The 22483-nt window shown below is 31.7% G+C and overlaps 1 long non-coding RNA gene across 5 annotated transcripts; it reads left to right on the top strand.

Moving 5' to 3' along the window:
• The first annotated feature begins 1811 nt into the window (after nucleotides 1-1811).
• Nucleotides 1812-19861, top strand: LOC124957507. Of its 5 annotated transcripts, XR_007103594.1 has the most exons (7): nucleotides 1812-2314; nucleotides 3038-3179; nucleotides 3241-6681; nucleotides 8259-8336; nucleotides 12949-13242; nucleotides 13339-14751; nucleotides 14816-19861. It is a non-coding gene; the product is annotated as an uncharacterized LOC124957507 (long non-coding RNA). The 5 variants fall into 5 exon arrangements; XR_007103593.1 differs by having other exon boundaries at nucleotides 12963-13242; nucleotides 13339-19861; XR_007103591.1 differs by having other exon boundaries at nucleotides 13339-19861.
• Nucleotides 19862-22483: the final 2622 nt, after the last annotated feature.

The following is a 22483-nucleotide window of genomic DNA, read 5'->3' as shown; positions in this document are numbered from 1 at the left end:
TCAGAATACTTGGAAATCAAAAGATGAAAAAGTCTTAGTGTTAATTTTATTAAATATGTCCAGGAATCAACTAATTTATATAAAATAGTTTTTTATCATCGGTAAGATAAGTTAATACGATCACATATTACACCTAATTAAAAAACGGCACTCGATTTATAAGAAAAAGTTTCAAAAGTTTTTTATAATAAAGAAAGTGTTTATTTTATTGAAAATGCTTTTTTTACTGGAAAAGGAAATATTCTTATATACATTATAGGTTCACAGAAGACATATTTTTGATTAAGGTTATTAGTCATTTATTTTCAACGTGTGAAATAAAAAGAATGATGTTAAAGCACATAGCAATAATGTTAAGATTGTTTTTGAAAGCATAGTTGATGTATTCGAATTAAATATAGTTACTATCGAGAATGAAATAGATCAATAGAAGAAAGAAATACACAGAAATAGGAAAAGAGAGGGAGAGAGAGTGAGATAGAGTATAAAAAGAAATAGGTGTACAGAAATAGAGAGAGAGAGAGAGAGAGAGAGAGAGAGAGAGAGAGGGAGAGAGAGTGAGATAGAGTATAAAAAGAAATAGGTATACAGAAATAGAGAGAGAGAGAGAGAGAGAGAGAGAGAGAGAGAGAGAGAGAGAGAGAGAGAGAGAGAGAGAGCATAAGTTTCGAGCTATAGTTTATCTTAAGCGTAAGATAGCCGATGAAGCTTTCGCTTCTTTACCTTTCTCATTCTCTCTGTTTCTCATTTCCTATTAGTATCTTCCTGATTCATCCTTTGTTTTTCAAATTCTTATTATCATTCCTCCAGATCCGATGCCTATCTGTTGATCACGTCAAATAGATTTAGAATAAAACAATACTTTTATATAAATAAGTTGCTTTCAATATTTTTAATATAATTTATAACTATTTAAAATCAGTCTCTCTCTCTCTATCTCTCTCTCTCTCTCTCTTGTTCTATCTTTTACAACTTGCTGATAGAGAAACTGAACACGGGAATAACAAGGAAGATTAAAATTGAAAAACTATATTAAATAAAATTAAATTAACTAATGAAGTTTCACTTTCATTATGTGATCGATACACAACCAGTTTTCTTTTTTTCTGTTGTTCAATTTTTTTATATGTAATATGAAAACGTAAATGTAAGTAATACTTACAATTAGTATATAGTATAATTGTACTAGTAGAAATAATATTATATAACTTTCATACAATATATAATTTTGTTTGTAGACACGAAAAAGGAATTAGATTTTAAAGGATTTAATTTTCAAAAGAGTAAGACAAAAAATTTTAAAAGAGTAAGACAATAAACTTCGAGACAAATATATATAATGAAGGATTTATATAATAGTCTTCATTGTTCGATTATTTTTTTAATATATTTAAAATTATTACTTTGCCGCAAATTTGTCGCTTCACTTTCTTCTACTTAGTAATCGTCCGAATATTTCGTATGATTTCCGAATTCTATCGATTCGTAATATTTCATTTCAATTATAAATTCTATATTAATAGACGTTTTTGAGTAAAAATGAATAGATACAGATAAATATTATTTCTTCAAAATATTTATAAGAAAGATTAAAATTTATTACGCAGATAAATTTATTTATTATTCAATTTATTATTCGTTCTTATGTATTCATCTGTTGTAACAAATGTACGCGATGAGGATGATTGCTTTAGGAACGTATTCACAACTTTTAGATAAATTGACATATAATTACTTTCATAGCTGAAAATGTATACGGATAAAAGTCTATATAATTTTGATATCTTTTAAAACTTTTATAAAATTTACAGGATGTACTGTTCCTTTCGGGGAATGAATGAAGGAGTCAAATATATATGATGAAAAGGCATATGATTTGCAAATTATTAATGCGGCCCTGGTCTATTGTACGAAATGTTCACAAGATGGTGCTATATATGTGGGACTTGTTACGCCTCTTACGGCAAAACACATAACTAACATGTCTCGGCGCCACCAAACGCCCACACGGGAAACCAATAAACAAAGATGACGAAAAAGACGCCGGAAAAACAAAGAAAATCATTGTTCTTTCTTAGACTCTTCTAGAGACCACAGTCATAACTGCTGGAAGTCATAATTTAATTATATCTGCTACACACTGAACAAAGTTAAATAAACCACAATTGTTACTTGATGTGCAAAGTTTCTCTCTACATAGTGGATTGTCAACGATAAACCCCAAACATCGTCTACTGCTATTATTATCAAGACCATATAAGATTGCGCGTGCTGGCACAATTTGCAAAGAAGTTTGTCGTTTTGCTGATTACAAGTAATCAACTTTATTTATTTTAAATTACAGATTCTTCCAATATACTAATCGATAGCTAAACATGTGATTTCTATAGTGTAGCATTTGCAAGTCGAAAAAGTGGTGCATTTGAGATATATTCGTGAAAATAAAATTGTAATCTAGACATGTCCCTCGTGGAGCTTATTGCGTTGTACTTGTTTTAGGATTTTCAGCTCTTATTTTCGTAATGTGTATTCTTTGTTAGGGTTTTAATAGTGATTAATGCAATCATTTTTAGGTTATTTAATCAATTGATTGTATTATGTATTATGTATTATATTCAACTTTCGTCTAAATCGTATATATACGGGTATACATATATCAGGATTGTTATTGCCAAGTGCGTAGTATAGACATTCAGGCATTCAGGTGACTGAATGTTACGATTGAAAAAAAACTTAAAAGGCAAAAAGAGGACATTCTGTATGATTTTGTGTTGTCAAACGGATCGTTAGTAGCATTATTATATACATATATATATATATATATATATATGTATATACATATACATACTCTTCAAATTATTTTGTGAGATTAATTGTTTCAATCATTCGCTCTAATGATTTTACCCATTCGTGTATATATATATATATATATATATGTAAAGAAAGAATACTTCCGATAGATTTGCCGCGCGTCTTATAGCCCGACCTTCCATTGTCCTTTGTTATTTACAAATCGAATTCTTTTGTGATCTACAAGATTTGGAAGAGAAACGGGCAATATGAAAGACAACATAGAAGAGAAAGGCAACACAAGAGCTAATAAGAAAATTTATAAAAATATTAAATAAAATTTAAACAGTATGAACAATAAACGTAAATTGTCATTTCTTTGTTCACAGGTAAGATTAATTAACAATTAAACATTAATTGACAAATAAAGATTTATATCTTTGTTCACAGAGAAACTTATTTTCGTTTATCACCACACCTTATCTATTCGAGATATTATAAAACGACAATTTTTGGTTTATAATGGAAAGAAAACAACAATTCGCATTTAAATGTGTGGCATCATCGAGCGACAGAAAAACAAATGTGATTGCTATAACTTCTATCACAACTGAGGACAAAGAAACATATACGTTGCCAGAAAATGAAAAATTGGTAAGTAATCACAGCGAACTAATAAAAACAGAAAGCTATAAGAGAATGAAAAAAAGCCTCAATTAAAGAGGCCAAGAGAAAAAAATATGGATTAAATGCACACAGGGAATGGAGAGTACGTATTTCGATGAGGATGGTAATTTAATGTTTAATGATCTATACCTAGACGAAATAGTAGAAGCGGACATAGTAGAACCCACACAGAAAAAAGAACACCAAATAGATCTAAAGGGTATATCGGAAAAACTCATGATTGAAAAATTTTTATGTAGACACTCAAACGCAGAACAATGGTTGGAGACTTTTGAAAAAGAATGTCAAAGATTCGAAATTAAAGAAGATAACACAAAACTTGAAATCCTAAAATTATTTTTTGACAAGGCAGGTTCAGACTGGCACTCAGCAATTTAATTAACAACGTTAACAATGGAGGCTAGTTGGAACAAATGGAAACAAAAATTCTTGAAATCATTTGAAGACAAGGGATGGGGTAATAGGTATATACGCTACATCTTACAAATATAAAGAAGGTTCACTAATAGAGTACGCTACAAGAATCGCTATTGGATGTGGACAACAAGATCAATACAAAAATCCTGATAATGCTTATAGCAGCAGTATTACCAAAAATTATAAGAGATAATATAAACAAAGGAAATTGTCGAAACTCAACAGAACTACTACAGGAGATAAAAAAATGTGAAAATCTAAGAACAATTTTAGAAAAGAGAAAGAGGAAAGACGAGATAATAACAAGAAATTTGAAAAAAAAAAAAACCATATAAGAATCGCGAAAAACTAAACAAAGGTATTAGATATCATTCAGAGGACGACTGTTGGTTTAAAAAAGAAAATAGAAAAGAAACCAGAATAAATAAAAACAATTCGATGGTAGAAGTAGACTTATGCAAGGAACAAAAAAACGAATAACCACACCATTGATCAAAGTAAAAATAGTATTAGAAGAAAAGTTAGAAGTAAACGGAACATATGATCCAGGTTCCCAAGTCTCTCTAATAAATTCGAGACTAGTCAAAATAAAAGAAAAAGAAAAAGAAGCAAAAGATAAAAACTGAATATTTTTGAAAACGGTCAATTGTGTGACACAAACAAAAGATTTAGTAACCATTAAAATAAAAATTTTTGACAAAGGGGAATACGTTGACGTATTTATTATAGACAGAAATGACTTTGAAGATTTCATTATTGGATTAGATATGATAAAGGAATTCAAACTAATTCAGGATGAGAACTTACAGGTATCTCAAAAGAGAGAAACACAGACAAAGAAATATATAAATACATTAGATAGAAAGAAAGAAATAAAAGAAGTTAAAATAAACTTTAACGAACATGTGAATCAAGACGAATTTAGATCGGATCTGAATCACTTGGATAATAAAGAAAAAACAAGGATAAAAAAACATATAGAAAAATATAATTTTATATTTGCAAAAAATAAATATGATGTAGGCACCGTTTCGGACTTCGAAGCTCGAATAGACTTACTGGTTGATAAATACTGCAGTAAGAGACCATCTAGATGCACTATAGAGGATAAAAAGGAGATAGAGGACCAGGTGGTAAAACTATTAGAAAATAAATTAATGGAAGAATCCTATAGTCCATTTGCAGCACCAGTAACTCTAGCATTCAAAAGAGATGAAAACAAACGATCACGATTGTGCATAGATTTTCGCGAATTAAATAAGATAGTTACACCACAAGTTCAATAATTCCCACTAATAGAAGATTTAATACTAAAAGCAAGAAACTGTAAATACTTCACCACATTAGATATAAATTCCGCTTTCTGGTCAATTCCATTACGTATTGAAGATAGACAAAAAACAGGATTCGTTACACAAGAGGGGCACCTCCAATGGACATGTCTACCGTTCGGACTAAAAACATCACCAGCCATTTTCCAGAGAATACTATCTAATATTCTAAGAAAACACAAATTAAAAGATTTCTCAGAGAATTACATAGACGACATATTAATTTTTTCAGTATCATTCCAAGAACATATAGAACACATAGAGAGAGTAATGAAGGCAATAGTAAACGAAGGTTTCAGACTAAGATTTAAAAAATGTACATTTGCAACAAAATCAGTGAAATATCTCAGACACATAATAGATCACAATACAGTAAGACCAGTAAAAGATAATCTTTTCTCAATACAAAATTTTCCCACTCCAAAAACTCAAGAGAATATTAGACAGTTTCTCGGAAAAATAAATTTTTATCACGAATACATACCGAAAAGCTCAATATTGCTAGACTCATTACATAAACTGTTAAGAAAAAATGAATGGTTTATATGGTCTGAGGAGTGTGAAAAATCTTCACAAATATAAAAAAATCATTATGTTCTCAACCAGTGTTGCAAATATTTGACAGGAATTTACCAATAAAAATTTACACGGATGCATCACTGAAAGGCATTGGTGCAATATTTAAACAAATACAGAGTGATGGTAAAGAAAAGCCAGTAGCATACTTTCCAAAAAAATTAAATGAGTCACAAAAAAGAAAAAAAGCAATTTACTTAGAATGCCTGGCAATCAAGGAAGCGGTAAAATACTGGTAACATTGGCTGATCGGAAGAAAATTCATGATATTCACAGATCATAAACCATTAGAAGGTATGAACATAAAGAACTAGCCCTAGAAAGAACAAAAAAGTCACATGAATATAACAAAAAGATATTTAACAAGAATAGAAAGAACCACCAGTTGAACACAGGAGATCTGTTATATATAGAAGATGGCAATAAATTGAACAGAAAGAAATTAGACGAATTGAGAATTGCCTTTTCCAAATAATAAATAAAATTTCAGAATCTATATACGAAATAAAAACAGGAAAACAAATACAAGAAACCGGATTCTTCCACATAACAAAACTACTTCCGATATCAAAAGATGGAAACGAGGACTAAAAATTGCAGGAATTTTATTCTGGGGGGGGGGGGGATGTAAAGAAAGTATACTTCCTTCAGGAAGATTTGCCGCGCGTCTCATAGCCCGTCCTTCCATTGTCCTTTGTTATTTACAAATTCTTTTGTGACCTACAAATCTAGCCGTTAAGATTTGGAAGAGAAACGGGCAGTATGAAATATAACGTAGAAGAGGAAAGTAACACGAGAGTTATAAGAAAATTTACAATATATATTAAATAATATTTAACAGTGTGAATAATAACCGAAATTATCGTTTCTTTGTTCACAGGTAAGACTAATTAGCAATTAAGCATTGATTATCAAATAAAGATTTATCACTCTGTTCACAGAGAAACATATTTTCGTTTATCACCTCACATTATTAATCCGAGATATTATATATATATATACATACATACATATACATATATATATATATTTGATTTATATTAGTAAAACACTTTCATTTTATAATACATAATATTCTACGAATCGACGAAGCTCTATACACGGTATAGTGGAAACGTAGGTTTATTTTTCACTGCTCTTCATATGTAGCCGAAGTTAAATGTGTGGTTTAAAAATTTTCAAGTAAATTCTAATAAAAGAACATACATTTAGAACGAACTTTCTATTGTTCTATTTTGCTGGGTATTTTTTAGGAAAGTTGTTTTGTTTTCCCATGATAGACAGGGAAGGTGACTTCACCCTCACTATCCAGTAATATGATTAAGGTACAATACAAGTACAATACAAATAGAGGTACATAAGTAATATTACTTATTTTCTTGTTGATTATATCATTGAAAATTTTATTTTATTTTATTTTAGGATAATTATCATTATTAAATAAATCAAAATTATTAATTCCTTTTTATTTCGTGCTGGTTTTTTTTTTATTTCAATTAGTTTTTACTAATAAAAATTCAAGTAACCTCTTTTTATTTACTTAATATACATATACTTTCAAGGAGTTTTCTTTATTATAATAATGATACTAGTAATATTGCTTTCGTTTTATATCAGTTCTTATTGTGCAGTTGTTCGTGCAGCCATGGATGAGTCTATTCTTGTTTCATTAAAGTAAAAGAAGAATCGTGAAGCTGACTGTGTTTTCACGTTTATTTAAATTTGTTTACGGTTTACAATTTCAATTAATTTTGTGCAACATGTGTATTTAATAGATGCAAAAGAATCTTAGAATCAATGTTTGTTCGTATAAAGTTTTATTTAACTTCTTTTTTATAGTCACATAAACTTCATAGGTAACCCCCTTATAATGATATAACAGGGTATTGAAATTGTTAGATTTTTATATTTTCACTTATTTTATTTTATTTTGTTGAAAATATTTATGCGTTATGTGCATGAAATTAAAATTTCTTCTGTATGTTAACTTATTTGGATTACATAGATGAGACAGAAATTATACCTATTAATCATGTCAGTGGCTTTTTATATCATATAAAAAAATTTTTAAGTAATGTAAAAAAAATTTCGGAAATTAACTTCGTCTGTTCTATTAGATCTGAGTCTCGTGTAACGGAATTTATATAACGTGTTATTTTTATGGAATGGAATATTTGTGTTATACTGTTATTTCGGTTATCTGTATTTACATATAAAACAAACAATAGATTTTAGCGAATTCAACTTATTGTTCGCCTCTTATTTAATGAATAATTATTGCGTAAAAGAGTTAGTGCATTATGGAAGATGATCAAGATACTAATATACTTCTTTTATAGAATAATATTAGTTAGTAAATATTGAATTGTATGTAATAGTATTTAGTTCATCCCCATTTAAAGAAGAAATACCCACTTTATATAATAAATATAAATTTTGTTTGTAATCTTTTTTCAGATAATCATTGCTTCTCAAGTCAATTTCGATCTACATTGCAAATGAGTATTTTGGAACCACCGTAGAACTTCTTAAGTAGTAAGTGAACAAATTCAAGTCACTTTAGTATCCGTTATTGTAGTTGAGTTTAGACCAAAGTATATGGAAAACTACAAATGTTTTTTGTCTGTTATCTCTCGTGATATACAAACTTACTCTCGTTCATTTTCTGGACATTCGATGCTCGGTAAAACTGAATTACTCTGCTCTGCTTTAATTTACCTTACAATTTTTATAATGTTTAAATTTACAATATACGATAGAAAATATTGAAATGTTACAAGCTACAATATATATATAATAATATATTACATAATATATATAATATAGTTGTTACAGTATTATTTCTACCATTCTTTCGACACTTACGTATAAATGAACATTTTCCGAATCCTGCATTATGCTGGCAATGAGTTTCGAATCGGCATAAGTTACTGATTATAATTTTTCCAATAAGTTATTGGCTAGCATGACTATTAGTAATTCTGTTTTAGTTTTAACAATTATGTTTTTTCATTGTTTTCTTATATTATGCATGCCTGTTTTTATTAGCTAAGCTTAAGTTCTTATTTTGTCAATTTAAAAAATTACATTTCTCCACTTTTTTATTCAGTGAACGTGGTCATGTACAAACTTCAATTTATGCTTATGGCGGCTTTATACTTCCCAATTAAGGGAGATTATTACTTTAATTGTTTGTATTTAATGAGCTTGCTTCTTTGCAGATTATGACTCATATTTCTTACATTTGTTTACACTTCTTTGGCGATTCGTCAGGCAGTCCCTTTATAATTCGACGCAACGTATAAAACTTTTTTTTGTTTCATATTTTTTACAATTTTTCAGTAATAGATATTCGGTAAATTGTTTATATATGGAAAGTAGCATATGGACAATGTGTTCATTGAGACATCTCTATTTATAAGATCATAGATCTAATATATTTCATATTGTTTAATTTTTTACCTAGTCCTCAGGGTATATTTTTTCGCACCTTCGCAGGATGTATTTCTATAAATATTATTGATTATCGGGATAAATTTGTGCCTTGTGAAGTGTTGTTTCTATGTGATCAGTAAATGTTTCTATTTAGTCTTCTGTATTTTTTCCCATGAGCCGTCGAGTTTTCGTATGTCCGGTATTGGTATTATTGATCTTTTATATCTTTTGACTGTTTTCCAAAAAGAATTTTGTGTCTTATGGCTTGTGTTACTGGTGAAAGTGATTTCAGGGATCTTTAAAGAGTATCTTTTGTTATTGTTATATTGTTATTCTGGATATTTTGTATGCTTTGGTTTACTTCTTTGATTAATTTGTTTAATTGTCTTTTGTTTATTCTTGACTTATTTTTCTACCACTTAGTTTTCTTTTGTCATCTTTGTTTGAATGAAAATATTGTCAGGATATTTCAGGTTTCTTTTGGATGAATCATTTTGTGTGGTTGTTATTCACGCGGTCTTTTGTATAACATCTTTATGTTGTTAACTGTTTCTTCAATTGGAAGAGGAATCCTTAGCAGAATGTTACAGTTCAGTTCTAATCATACGATATTTTTGAATAGCATTTAATTTGTCTTTTCGTTACACAGGATTCATGACTTTTTATAAACGATTGATCTGTTCCAGTATGTAATTAATATAATTTAGTGGTCAGAGCTGAGTTTTAAGCACGATTCAATTTTAAAATTTAATGGATTTAAATTTCTTAAGAATTTAAAATCTAATAGATAAGGAGTTTTATTATAAGTTAGCAGCTAGTAGATTGGCATATCGATAGTGAAAATGTTCAAATTAGTGTTATGTAAATATGGATTTAGTTTATTATCTCGTGATGTTATTTTTGATCCCCAGCTTGAATGCTTTGCATTATAATTTCCTGTTGCAATGAATTTGATAGTTATTGATTGTAAGAAATCTTTTCATTGGTCCATTGTGATTTTAAATCTTGGCAGGGCTTAAATTGCCGAGATGGAAAACGAATTATTAGTGACAAAACATTTCCGAATTAATTATTTGGTAGAAGTTTAAAAAAAGCAATTCCCTTATAATTCTTCCAAATAGAAAGCATCTCTTTTATTGATGAATATCGGTTTTCGAAGTACTTTGAGCGACCTCATCTCTTCTGCTCCATTATTTCTTGTCTCCAGTTATGATTAAGCTTTAGAAATGGATCATTTTTTTGACGCTTGAGTCGCAAATCATAATCCGACGGAGCAATCTCTTTCTATAAGAATATATGGAACCCATATATTGATCTTTAAAACAAAATCAAGTCGTTTCACGTAATTATAAATGGTCGAATACAACAGATTTAATTTCGTAGCGATGTCATGTGTTATTATTGGGCAGTTTGCAGTACCTTTATTTTTAGTCTTTATCAACTTCAATTGGCCTTCCAGAACATGATGCATTTTCAATATCAAAATTGCTGGAACGTAATTTTTCAAATCAGTTTTAGCACTGGGGTCCCAAGTAAGACGTCTTCTCGATATATGTCACATAACTTTTCTCTCGCTTGAACTGCATTTTTACCTTCTTGGTAATAAAAAATCAAAATATGCCAAAAATGCTGCTTTTGATTTTTCATTTTTGATACGACATCAAGAAAAAACAATTGCACAGAATCAAACAGAATTGTTTACAAATACTCCTTTAAATGTTAGGTGTCAAAATATATAATAATAATATAGTTTAGCATGGAGTTAGCTGCTTAAAAATATAAATAATGCTTCTGTTGGGAAAAAAAACGAAATTACTTTCCGAACAACACAATATATTTGATCCGTGTTCTATTTGCTAAGGAGGTGGAGAGAAATTAGAAATATTTGCGCTTGTACAGATTCCAAGCATGGATTGTGCAAATTTTCAGTTTGTAAGTTTCATGATATCAATATTTCTTTCTGGTATTAATCTTCCTCTCTTGTTACTTCTGTAATTTCTTAAACTTTTAGTTACGACAGGACTTTCCGCGGGATTGTATCTCTGTACAGCATACTTCCAAAGGACTTGCGCGTAAACTGTGCATGACGCTATTTACTATGACATTAAATCGGAGTAGAGTTATAAAGGAATAAATTATAATTTACTTATACATTTTTATGTAAAAAGTTTGAAATATACTTTATTAATTAATAGTATAATTATATATGATAAAACAAGGAACGACGCAGAGTCACATATCACAATCTTTACATTCGTACCGTGATCTTCTTATATCATTTTTTGAGCACCTTACAGAATTTCGCAACGTTTTCTTGCTATTTATAATTTTATAGAATGACGGGTAATATTTATCTGTTAATCATTATGACTGATAGGCAGTAGATTTATCATGATTGCTATAATTATTGTTTAACGTCTTATGTTTTTTGACTATATATTTTAGTAATTGAAGGTGAAATGCATGCATTGTCACTTTTTCATCTTGTACAAACAAAATGCATTCCAAACAGTCACATCATGTAAAAGAAAAATTATTTTTTGTACCGTTTAGTATTTTTATTGATGGATTCAACGTTAGTTATTACTGTATCTCTATTCTATTATCTACCGTGCCCATATTTGCAGTATAGTCCACTATGCAAGACTGTTTTTTGGATAACTTGCTACATTCGATAATTTAATCTTTTTGTGATTATAAAATCTGCGAAGTGGAAAATGATTAGCATTTATATTTTGCATTTGCCTTGCCATTTGAGCGATAACATATTAGGCAAAGATCGAAAACATATTTCACGTGCCTTTAATTTTTCATTCATGATAATCATATCCTTTCTTGTATGTTGTTTTACAGTGCATTTGTTGAATTATTGTGGAGACAAGCGAACACTTAGTCAGGCTAATATAAGTCAGGCTAATATACCAGTTATTAATAAATAAGTGTGCTTTTTTCCTACATATGGTTCTAATAATGAAAATACAATTTCATCTAATTTTTCGTAAGAATTTTCTGTTATTTTTGTTTTCTCCGAATCCCTATTTGCATATATAATAAAATTTGAAACGTATCCATTTTTACAGTTGCAGAATATAAAAGATTTGAGGTTAAATCTATACCGTTTGGATGGAATATACTGTTTGAACGATAACCTACCCTTGTATAATAATAAACTTTTATCGATGCATATGTCACAAAACGGGTTAAAATTATTTTGAAATGAAAGGCATAGATTATTATACAATTCTCTTATTTTTACTAGCCTAACACTAATCTCAATGAAATAAAGCATTCGCACGAGAAATATTTATATATATCTATTTATATATATCTATTTATAATACGTTCGAAAATGTTAATATGCAAAAATTTACCTTTTGTCTAACATTCGGAGTAATATAATTTTTTAACTCACGACATTAATAACCTAAGTACAAAAAACAATAAATCTCACTCAGAGTTGCTACTTGTTCATAAAGTTTTATAAATGAACACAGAATTTTTATCTTATGTCAGATTCTTTTTTTCAACTGATTTGTTTTTTCAACAATTAAAATCAATAAATTCTTCGGAAAAGAATAGCTCGAAATAGTCTAATGGAGTAGCAAATCGATTAATTCGTGTTTTCATTCCAGAGTCATTTGAATTAAGTTTTTGTACTTATTTTTGTTACTTTATCATTATTCTTATCAATATTGTTACTTAATGTTCGAAGTTCTTTCCACATAGTGGGATGTCAGCAATAATTTGATCACAATTGATGACCTCGACGTGATCTTTGTGCATCAAGAGTTTCTACAAAAGGAAAAATGTATCGGTGTCAGCCATACTGCCTCATGTTCATAACACTTGAAAAAGAATCACAAACATCGGACACCATGTTAGGATCTCTGGTTCATCATGGCTGAGGCTGAATTCATTACTTTTGGAATCGTTGATGATAAAGTAAAATACCTGACCGTCCTTGAGGCCCTGATTTCAGACGTGATACAACAGGAGCCCGCTACAGGTAAATATAAAGCTCTAAGAAACGAGATAGTCTCACGACTCTCTGATTTTAGACAAAAACAAAGAAATTTTTAAGTGAGTCAATGCTCCCAAATAGAACACCTTCTCAGCTACTGCGACAAATACGCGAATTGGCTGATGGTTTCGCTGATGATACCATATTGCAACAACTTTGGCTTGAACGAATACCAACATATATCAAACCCTATCTGATTACCACAAGTAAACTTCCACTTGATGCTATAGCCGAGTATGCGGGCCGTTTTTACAAGCTGATGCCTTACGTTCAACAGAATAACCAGGTTATGTATGGCAATCTTTACACGCTATTTTGCATCACCGACTCTTTATGACATTGACTCGAAGTTCATAGATATTAAAAAATCTTTTGTGATGGAGTTCAATGAGTTTATATCACAATTGATTCTACTGCAACAACAAAACCAAAAACTGTAGGCTTGACAATCTCCGAAGCATCATAATCGCAGCAGTCCAAGATCATAGACACCTATTTGTAATAGAATCTCCTATTATCATCAAAGTTTTGGCAGCGAAGCAAAACGCTGCCTTTTACCTTATAAATTCGCTTCAATTGACAACTTGACAACAACAAATCAGGGAAACTAACGTCGCTGTCATTTGTAAGAGCAGTGAAAGACAGCAACTCCAGACCAAAAGAGCTCGGATTACACTACCAAACAGAAATTCTTGATTGACTCTAGGTCAGTCGTGTCCATAACATTCGCTAAAAAGTTTCATAAAAATAGAAATACCGACTCACACTTTATGCTGCAAATTCATCACAAATATACGGCACTAAAATTATCATCCTTGATTTAAATCTCCGCAGAGATTTTTGCTGGTCTTTTATCATCGCACACGTGGAAATAGCAATCATCGGAACCGATTGCTTAATTCACTAAAACTTGTTGATTGATTTAAAATACCAACAATTGGTAGATCTAGTGTCTCATCTCTTGTCAAAAGGTAATGCAATGGAAGCAGATCATTACGGCATCTCATCTATAAGTTCAGATTTGTCTACTGAGTATGCTGAACTTTTAAAACAATTTGTTGAGATCACTTGGTTGATTATCAAACCATGCTTAAATTTAAAAGCATGTTCATTTGCGCACAAAATTATTGCGCATGGTCCACTAGTCACTGCCCGAGCACATAAACTAGCGGGTGAAAAGGCAGCGGCGGCAAAAACTCAAATCAGAGAACTTCTGAACTCCAGAATCATTAAATCCTCCAGCGGAATGTACGCCTATCCTATTCATATGATACGAAAGAAAGACAACTGTTGGAGAACGTGCGGTGACTACCGTAAACTCGATAATGCTACTGATCCTGACTTATAGTTCTCCGCTCATTGAAGATCTCTTAACGTATTTACACGATAGAAGATATTACAGCAAAATCGACAGCGAAAAAGCATATCTACAACTATCTACGCACGTGAACATTGAATAACTGGCATTATAACACCTTGGGGTTGAGTACTTAGGTATGCCTTTTTGTCTAAAAAACCGCACCCAGTCTTACCAACGAATTATGGACGCACTTTTCAGAGACCTGGACTTTGTCTTCGTCTACGTGGATGGCATTCTGGTATTCTCTGACGATGAAGACTAATATCTGGAACACATACACATTGAACGCTTAAAAGACAACAACCTTATTATTAATCTCATAACCTGCCTGTTTAAGCAAACGGAAATAAACTTCCTGGGATATTCCATTAATGATCATGGTTACAATCCAACGTGTGAACTAGTTGGTACCAATAAAGGATATCAGGAACCTAAAACTATCGTGGAACTACGCAGATTTCTTGGCATGATCAATTATTATTACTGTATACTTCAGAAAATTCAGATCATGTTGCCTCTCAACGGTTACCTTAAAGTGTCAATAAAAATGATATATCCAAGATCGCATGGATTCCCGAAGCCAATAAGGCAGTTGAAATATGCGAAAATACTTCGCAACAATCACATTGCTCGCTTTTCCGATTTCTAACGAACCAATTACTCTCACAACCGACGCATTCGCAACTGCTATCGGAGCTAAATTAGAACAGCTGGAAGATGATACCTAAGAACCCATATGGTTTTTCTCCAGATAACTGAGCCAAACATAAAACAGGAATACAGCACATACGATCGTGAATTTCTTGCTATTTTAGCATCAGTCAAATTTTTGCATCACTTGTTTGATTTCCGTCAGTTTGTCATCAAAATGGACAACAAACGACTTACTTTTGTCTTCAAACTAAAACTGAACTAAACATCGAAACGTTAACTACTATACCTCGAATATATCTCACAATTTTTCACTGAATTAGTCCATATGAAGGGTGATGATAGCACAGTCGCAGATATACTATCCTAATTAATACTATAAACATGCCATCCATTCTCACATCTCTTGAAATCCAACAAGCACAACTGAACGGCAATGATCTAGCTGATCTGATGAGAGATACAACTTCATTGAGACTACGAAAACTCACACTAGTACCAGGAATGAACATCTATTGTGACATTTTGGTAGGATTCATCAGACCATTCTTACCAGAACCATTACGCTAGACAGTTTTCAAAGTCATTCAGAATTTTTCACATCATAGCGGCTGGACCACATCTATGAATTTATGCGAAAAATACATTTGGCCTGATTCTTAAGGACGCATTCAAATGGTCTAGAGAATATCTTGCTTGCCAAAAAGGAAAAATTCACCGTCACAATAAGATCAAGCCAATCCACATAGATGTACTTGATAATCGCTTTAACAATATTCATTTGGACATCACCTTTCTACTGAAGGTCAAACACCACCGATATTGCTTAATTCTTTCGCGACGGCACACCTATTCCAAACTTTGTTGTCTTCCGCGAAAGCGCAGTAACACTTTGTCAGTAACACTTTGTAGCGATCTCTACTCATAATTTTGCAAAAGATGTCACTTCGCAATAATTTATTTTTGCTTCAATATTCATCAATTGATAATTTCTTCTCTCTAGACATTAGTAAGCAAACAGCGATAAAACAGTACAGTTCGTCTTTGTCCCAGGTTCAGGATTACTATTATCTCTTCGTCTCCATTGATTAGTTGTTTTTTTCAACAATGAAATCTATCAATTTCTCAGATACGAATAATTTGAAAAATCGCAAAATTTTCCAAGTATCAGAAATGTCTGTTTGAATTCCCGATTGTTGTCTTGTAAAATCATGAATGGTGAGCCCACAATTTTGGGAAGTCCATCTGATATTCGGATTGATGCTTTGTTAATTAACATCTTCAGTTTCATCAGATTTCGATGTACTAAGTAAATTTAATCACCTTATTTTACGAAATGTTGTATTTATGTAAGATTCGTTTTCATCATATCTATCCGAATTAGTCTCGCTCACCGGTTTCCGTGTTATATTCCATTTTAACCCTTTGAGTGCTGAATACTCGTTGCCTGTGTAGTCCGTACGGTCGGCGCGCGGCAGGCACTGACGATCGCTGGGGATTAAATACTTTTTCGCGCAGTATGGTTTATAACACATAATATACGGTCGACGGTTTATAACACATAATATAGTATACAATCCAACTACTATTCTGTTGTCTATTCCACATTGAATGAAAACATTTTTATTTTCAATATTTACCATTTACTCACCTGCTAGAATTTGAAATCCCAGTAATTTGATAATGTATTTGGATATTCAAAATCAGAAAATTTAACAAATCATAAGAAGGATTATATAACCATGGAAAGGCTTCAAATATATATATTTTAAGAAATTAACATTTAATACATTGATTTTTTAAGAAAAAACAATAGGAAAATTAATAATTCATTTGCGTATGATAAATCTCAAAACAAGTATCAACACATAATCCGACGTTGCATTTTTTACATTCATATGGTGTATCCATCCTTCTTTGCTGTCTTCTACAGACAACACATTTCCTTCTTGTCGATTTTCTCTCTGCATTTAAAATTTTTGAAGGGAAATGTCTCTCAGTCAAACGAAATGGTAGGTTCTCTATGCTTCTTTTGCCACCGCTCACTTGTTTTCTATTTTGCAGGTATTTTTGCAGAATTTGTTTGATTAATGATAGATGAAAATCCTTATGTTGTAGTTTTTTTACCAGTCACACATTGATACAGGACATACGAGTTATATAATGAGATGTCTACTAATTGGAAAAAATACTTCTTATATCACTTCAGCCATTTTCTGCATGAATTAATTGTACTTAGAACCATGTCAACGTGGTCTACAGAGCTCATTTTGATGTATTAATCTGCAACACATTCAGGTTTTAACTTGGGCGATTCTGTAAGATAATTTCTTTGGCCAGATTCTATCATTTTCGGTTCGTATGCACTTAATAACATCCATACATCTTTTCTATCTCGCCACTTCAATGCCAATAAATTATCTGTACATCTGTAGTCAAATTGTCCTTTTGTTAATTTTTCCTCGATATGGGGCATATCTCTTCTGTTTTTTTCGTACTGTCTCAAACGCATTAGTTTTATGTTTATGAAGTACATTATACAAATGCGGGGTTGTGTACCAATTATCTGTTATCGATAAATGGCCTTTTTTAAGGTATGGATGTAAAAGTATCATAACAACATCTGCCGATTGCCCAATGGTTGTAGAATTACGTACAGTATCTATTTTTTTTCAGTATATATTATATAATCTAATACATAGTTTGTTTGCAGTCGCACAAGATAAATGGTTTGATACCAAATCTTCTTCTTTTGGACGGAATAACTTGTTTAAAGTAACACCGACCTTTGAATAACATAAGGCTTTCGTAAATGCACAAATCTTTGTACGGATAAAATGACTGTGAGAAAGAGTTCTTCAGAGTATCAATTATAGGTCGTATTTTTATCAATAGACCATCAATTTGTACATTATTATCATTAAAATGCAACATTTGTAATAATATCATATATCTGTCTCGCGCCATAGTTCTTCGAACAATATTATTTTTTAACATGTGATTGGTCGACCAATACTCTTTTAGAGTCAATTCTTCACCCGCGGCATTAACATCGTGATAGCAAAAAATCCGTACATCTCACATATTGATGTGTCTTCCCAAGTATTAATAAGAGAATACGTTTTAAATGTTGTAATTTCAATAATAAATTTATAATAATTGTTCGTCTCCTCCGTAATATGTGAAACTATCCCTTCTGAGAAGAAGAATTGAAAAGCATCTAAAGGCGTAGCTTTTGGAGTTAAATTTCCTTTTACTTCAGAATTTTTATCGTCAAATGCATGTAGTGGGGGCTTGAAATCGTTTTACGACCATGACAACGTTGGAAGAACTTCATTCAAGTCGGATCTTTCTAAATTCGAATTTGAATTTATTTAAATCATCCTCATCGGAAGATGTGCTAAGTATTCTTTGCTGTTTATTTTTCCTTCTACATATAACTATCTCATTATTTACGCTATTTTCTGTATCTTCCGAATTACGTATTTACGTGCACTATAAGTTTAATACGACAATATGCTAATGTAACAGTTACAACTACATGGCGTAACAAATGAAATTATCAGAAACTAACTGAAATGGCGTCTAAAACTAAATTTTGTTTTTTATTGTTGCTAAGTGATGAGGTATGTGGTTTCTGCGAGTGTCGCAGACAGAATGTTGGACAATAAAAACAATTGTCGAACATAAACGATTGACCATAGTACACTGATCATTTTTGCCAGACGCTTATTTGCGTCTATAGTCCATACTGATAAAATCTATCGAGCGTGTATTTGGATCTATAGTCTATATGGATAGATTTCCCTGGACGCATATATGCGTCCATAGCACTCAAAGGGTTAATATGCTATCGGTCGGTTGGCGATAAAATGCCGATTAATAGGCTATCGGTCGGTAAAGTGTTAAGTCATTGTTTCAGTCGAAAAAACAATAACGAGATATCTCGTGACCCGTATGCAATGTGTTAAAAAATCAAGGACAGTGAACAGTTTTAACAGATTTTTCTAAATTGTTTTTGGTAGCTTGTGGCTCTGTTTTATGGAGGAGTGAGTAATAAGAATTGCTGAGTGGTATATCTTGAAGGCATTTTTTTGAAATTATAATCAAAAACATTGTGTTTTTTGTATATTTAAATAAAATTATTTCAATGGTCAGTACTATGACTCCAGCTGTTTATTATATGAACATAAATGATATAGTCAATATATTTTGCAAAAAGAAGATTGTGCATTAAATTATTCTCTGATGACACGTTAATATACTGGTGATAGTTGTACGGAATTGAAGAGAAAGGTGAATGAGGCCTTAAGCATTGTGGAAGAATGGATGAATAGGACTTAATTAAAAATGAATACAGGGAAAATTTAATACGTAACTATAAGTAGTGTAAGGAAAGAGATGAGACGAAAAATTGTATATGAATGTATGAATGGAATAGAGGTAGATAGAGTGGAAGTAATGTAGTATCTTGGTATAATGATTGATGATAGACTTAGTTTTAAAGACCACTGCGAATACAGGTTAAAAAAATTAGGAAAGGAAGTTTTCTGAACAAAGTAGTCCAACAGAGCAGTACTGTTCACATAACCATTATCAGGATATACTAGATTCATAGCTTAAAAAGCAATTATTGTACCTGATTTTGAGTAAGGTGAAACAGTGTTAGTAGGTATGAGTGTAAAGGAGTAGAATAAACTGCAGATTAAAGTTATAAAATCGAGAGTTCAACTTAAATTGAAAATTTTCAATTTGGGCGAAGAAGAAATAGAATATGATGAAGACCAGATAATAGAAATGATAATGAAACAAAATCATATGGACAGTACAAGAAAATGATTGCATATCAAAGTTTTGAAAAGGATATTTAGGAAACGTTATGAAGATGGTAGTATGGAATGTAGAGGAGAGATGGTACACTGATAGTTTAAGTGGATGACGCAATACATGCTGCGATGTTAGAAAATGGAAAAATATATATTGAATGGAAAAAAATGCTGTTCCATGTATGGGTAATGATTTCTTGAATTAAATGATGCACGAAGATTATTATTTTATTGATTGAAATTATCAGAATATATTTGTTAAAGTGAGATAGAATTGTTTGTTGTTCTTGTGTGATTATGTACAATTAGTTATGTTGGCTATTTCTAAAGTCTGTAATGCTTAATAAAATTTGGAAGTCTAGATGCGAGTCCGAAAGATATGTTACGATTTAGATTGTGCTGGATATTTCCATCTGAGACATAGCTAGTGATATTGATAAGACTCGGTTGTCTAATTGGTGAGTATGAATGCTTAGATGCGATAAATGTAGATTTTTTTAGAAATATTTAAGAAGGGATTAATGAATTAGGAAAGGAAAATGGAAAGGGAAAGGAATATTCTTATTGGTGGTGATGTTATAGTTCGTTTGGAATGTATAACAAAACTCATGTGTGTTCTGATGACTGTGTGGACCCATGAGTGTTACATTGTTATTTGAAGGATGTTTAGTTCAACACATTATCGAAGACTAAGTCTAATAATACCTAAGCAGAAAGGAAAAGAAATGAATAAGATACATTGAAAGAGTTACAAATATCATTATGCTAAATGACTAATTACATACAAATCAACTAATCAGTTTAAGTTTCGGTGTCCCATGGAAGTGGGCAGAATCTCCTTGCAGGCCTTTTGCAAATTCAGTTTGTGATTTCAATCGTGGTAGAGCGCACGACATCGTCGGAGCCAGTGATCTATTTCGACTCGTATCGTTGACTACAACAATGGTGGAATCTTCTTTTTATGAACTATTCCTAAATCTTCTGATTTTAACGATCTGGTTTCGTGTTTTCATTTTGTGCATTGCTGCAACTCAATGTCAATAGTCGAGTGATCACCATTTCCAAAAATGTTGCTGATTTGTTCAATTCGCTATCATCGTGATAACCGGTTTTCTTTGGTATCTAGCAATGTAGTCTTTGAAAGAGCCGCGAAATGTTCTTTAATTGGAAAATGCGAGAGACTGAATTGGGTATAATTGTTAGGATTGTTAAACAATGTGATGAGGAATCGGGAATTAACCCTTTCGTTACGACAGTGTACTCGTCGGAGTGACTCCGCTGAACGGCCACTGTACCGCCAGAGTAGCGCCACTAAATGGAGCACTGCGCCGGAAAGTGTACATTTTGCAAAATGCGTACATTTTGCGCTTAGCAAAGTAGTGTTCGGGCTTACATATTTCGGTGCAGCCTTGTCATTCTCCGGATCGTACTCTTCCTTAAGTATTACACAACGACATATTTGGAGTTTTTGTAATTATTATAAATGCAAATATAATTTAGAGTAATTGATATGTCAAATTAAAATTCCCAATAATTTAATTCACAATGATAAATTTTAAAGTAAGGGTCGATACATAATCCGACATTACAGTTTTTACATTCATACGTAGTTTCGCGTCTGTTGTCGTTCGCATTGCAAACGACGTACCTTCTTGGTTTTTTCCTGCCGATATATAAAACGACGGAAAATGTCGTTCTGTTAATCTCAGTGTACGATTATTGCCCGTTCGATGTTGATGGCTTATACTTTGATGATACTTTCCCAGTATTTTCCTAATTAATTGCAACTGAAATTATACATAGATAAATTTTGCCAGAGAATGAGATAAGTGCCATCGATGTTCAATCGATATCACGCTGACGTCGTCTATAGCCGACGCTCGTATTCACAGGTCATCACGCGGAAGCCGTCTATAGCCGACGCTCGAAGCAAAAGGGTTAACCACAGTAGATAAGGACAGATGTAATCTTGTTAATCCATTCATGCGCATCAATAATTAAATGACGAGGCATTTGGCTATTTTTTTTTAAAGTAGGAGGGGAGAAATGCATTACACACAACAGCCATGTTGTTACTGCTCCGTCTGGGACTCATCACTGTGACAATCCAAGTAAAAAACCCACTCCTCTACTTCATTATGCCTAATTTATAAGCAGTACGATGATGTCGTGGTCCATTATCCAACTCCGGTGCGTTCTTCTGGTCTTGGTGTGGCAAATTTCGCATGATAGAACTTTCAGAACCCAAAGAGACCTCCAATCAGGACTCGTTGAGATCACCATGAGTTTGGTTGGTTTGAGAATGCTGTTGTTTGTGAGGTATTGGGCAAATTTTTTGCTCCAAGTAGCTCTGTATAATAGAGATATTTACATTCTTTACGTCGTATCT

Source organism: Vespa velutina, unplaced genomic scaffold (assembly GCF_912470025.1).
Source record: "Vespa velutina unplaced genomic scaffold, iVesVel2.1, whole genome shotgun sequence".
Lineage (NCBI taxonomy): Eukaryota > Metazoa > Arthropoda > Insecta > Hymenoptera > Vespidae > Vespa > Vespa velutina.
This window is presented reverse-complemented; position numbering and strand designations above follow the sequence as displayed.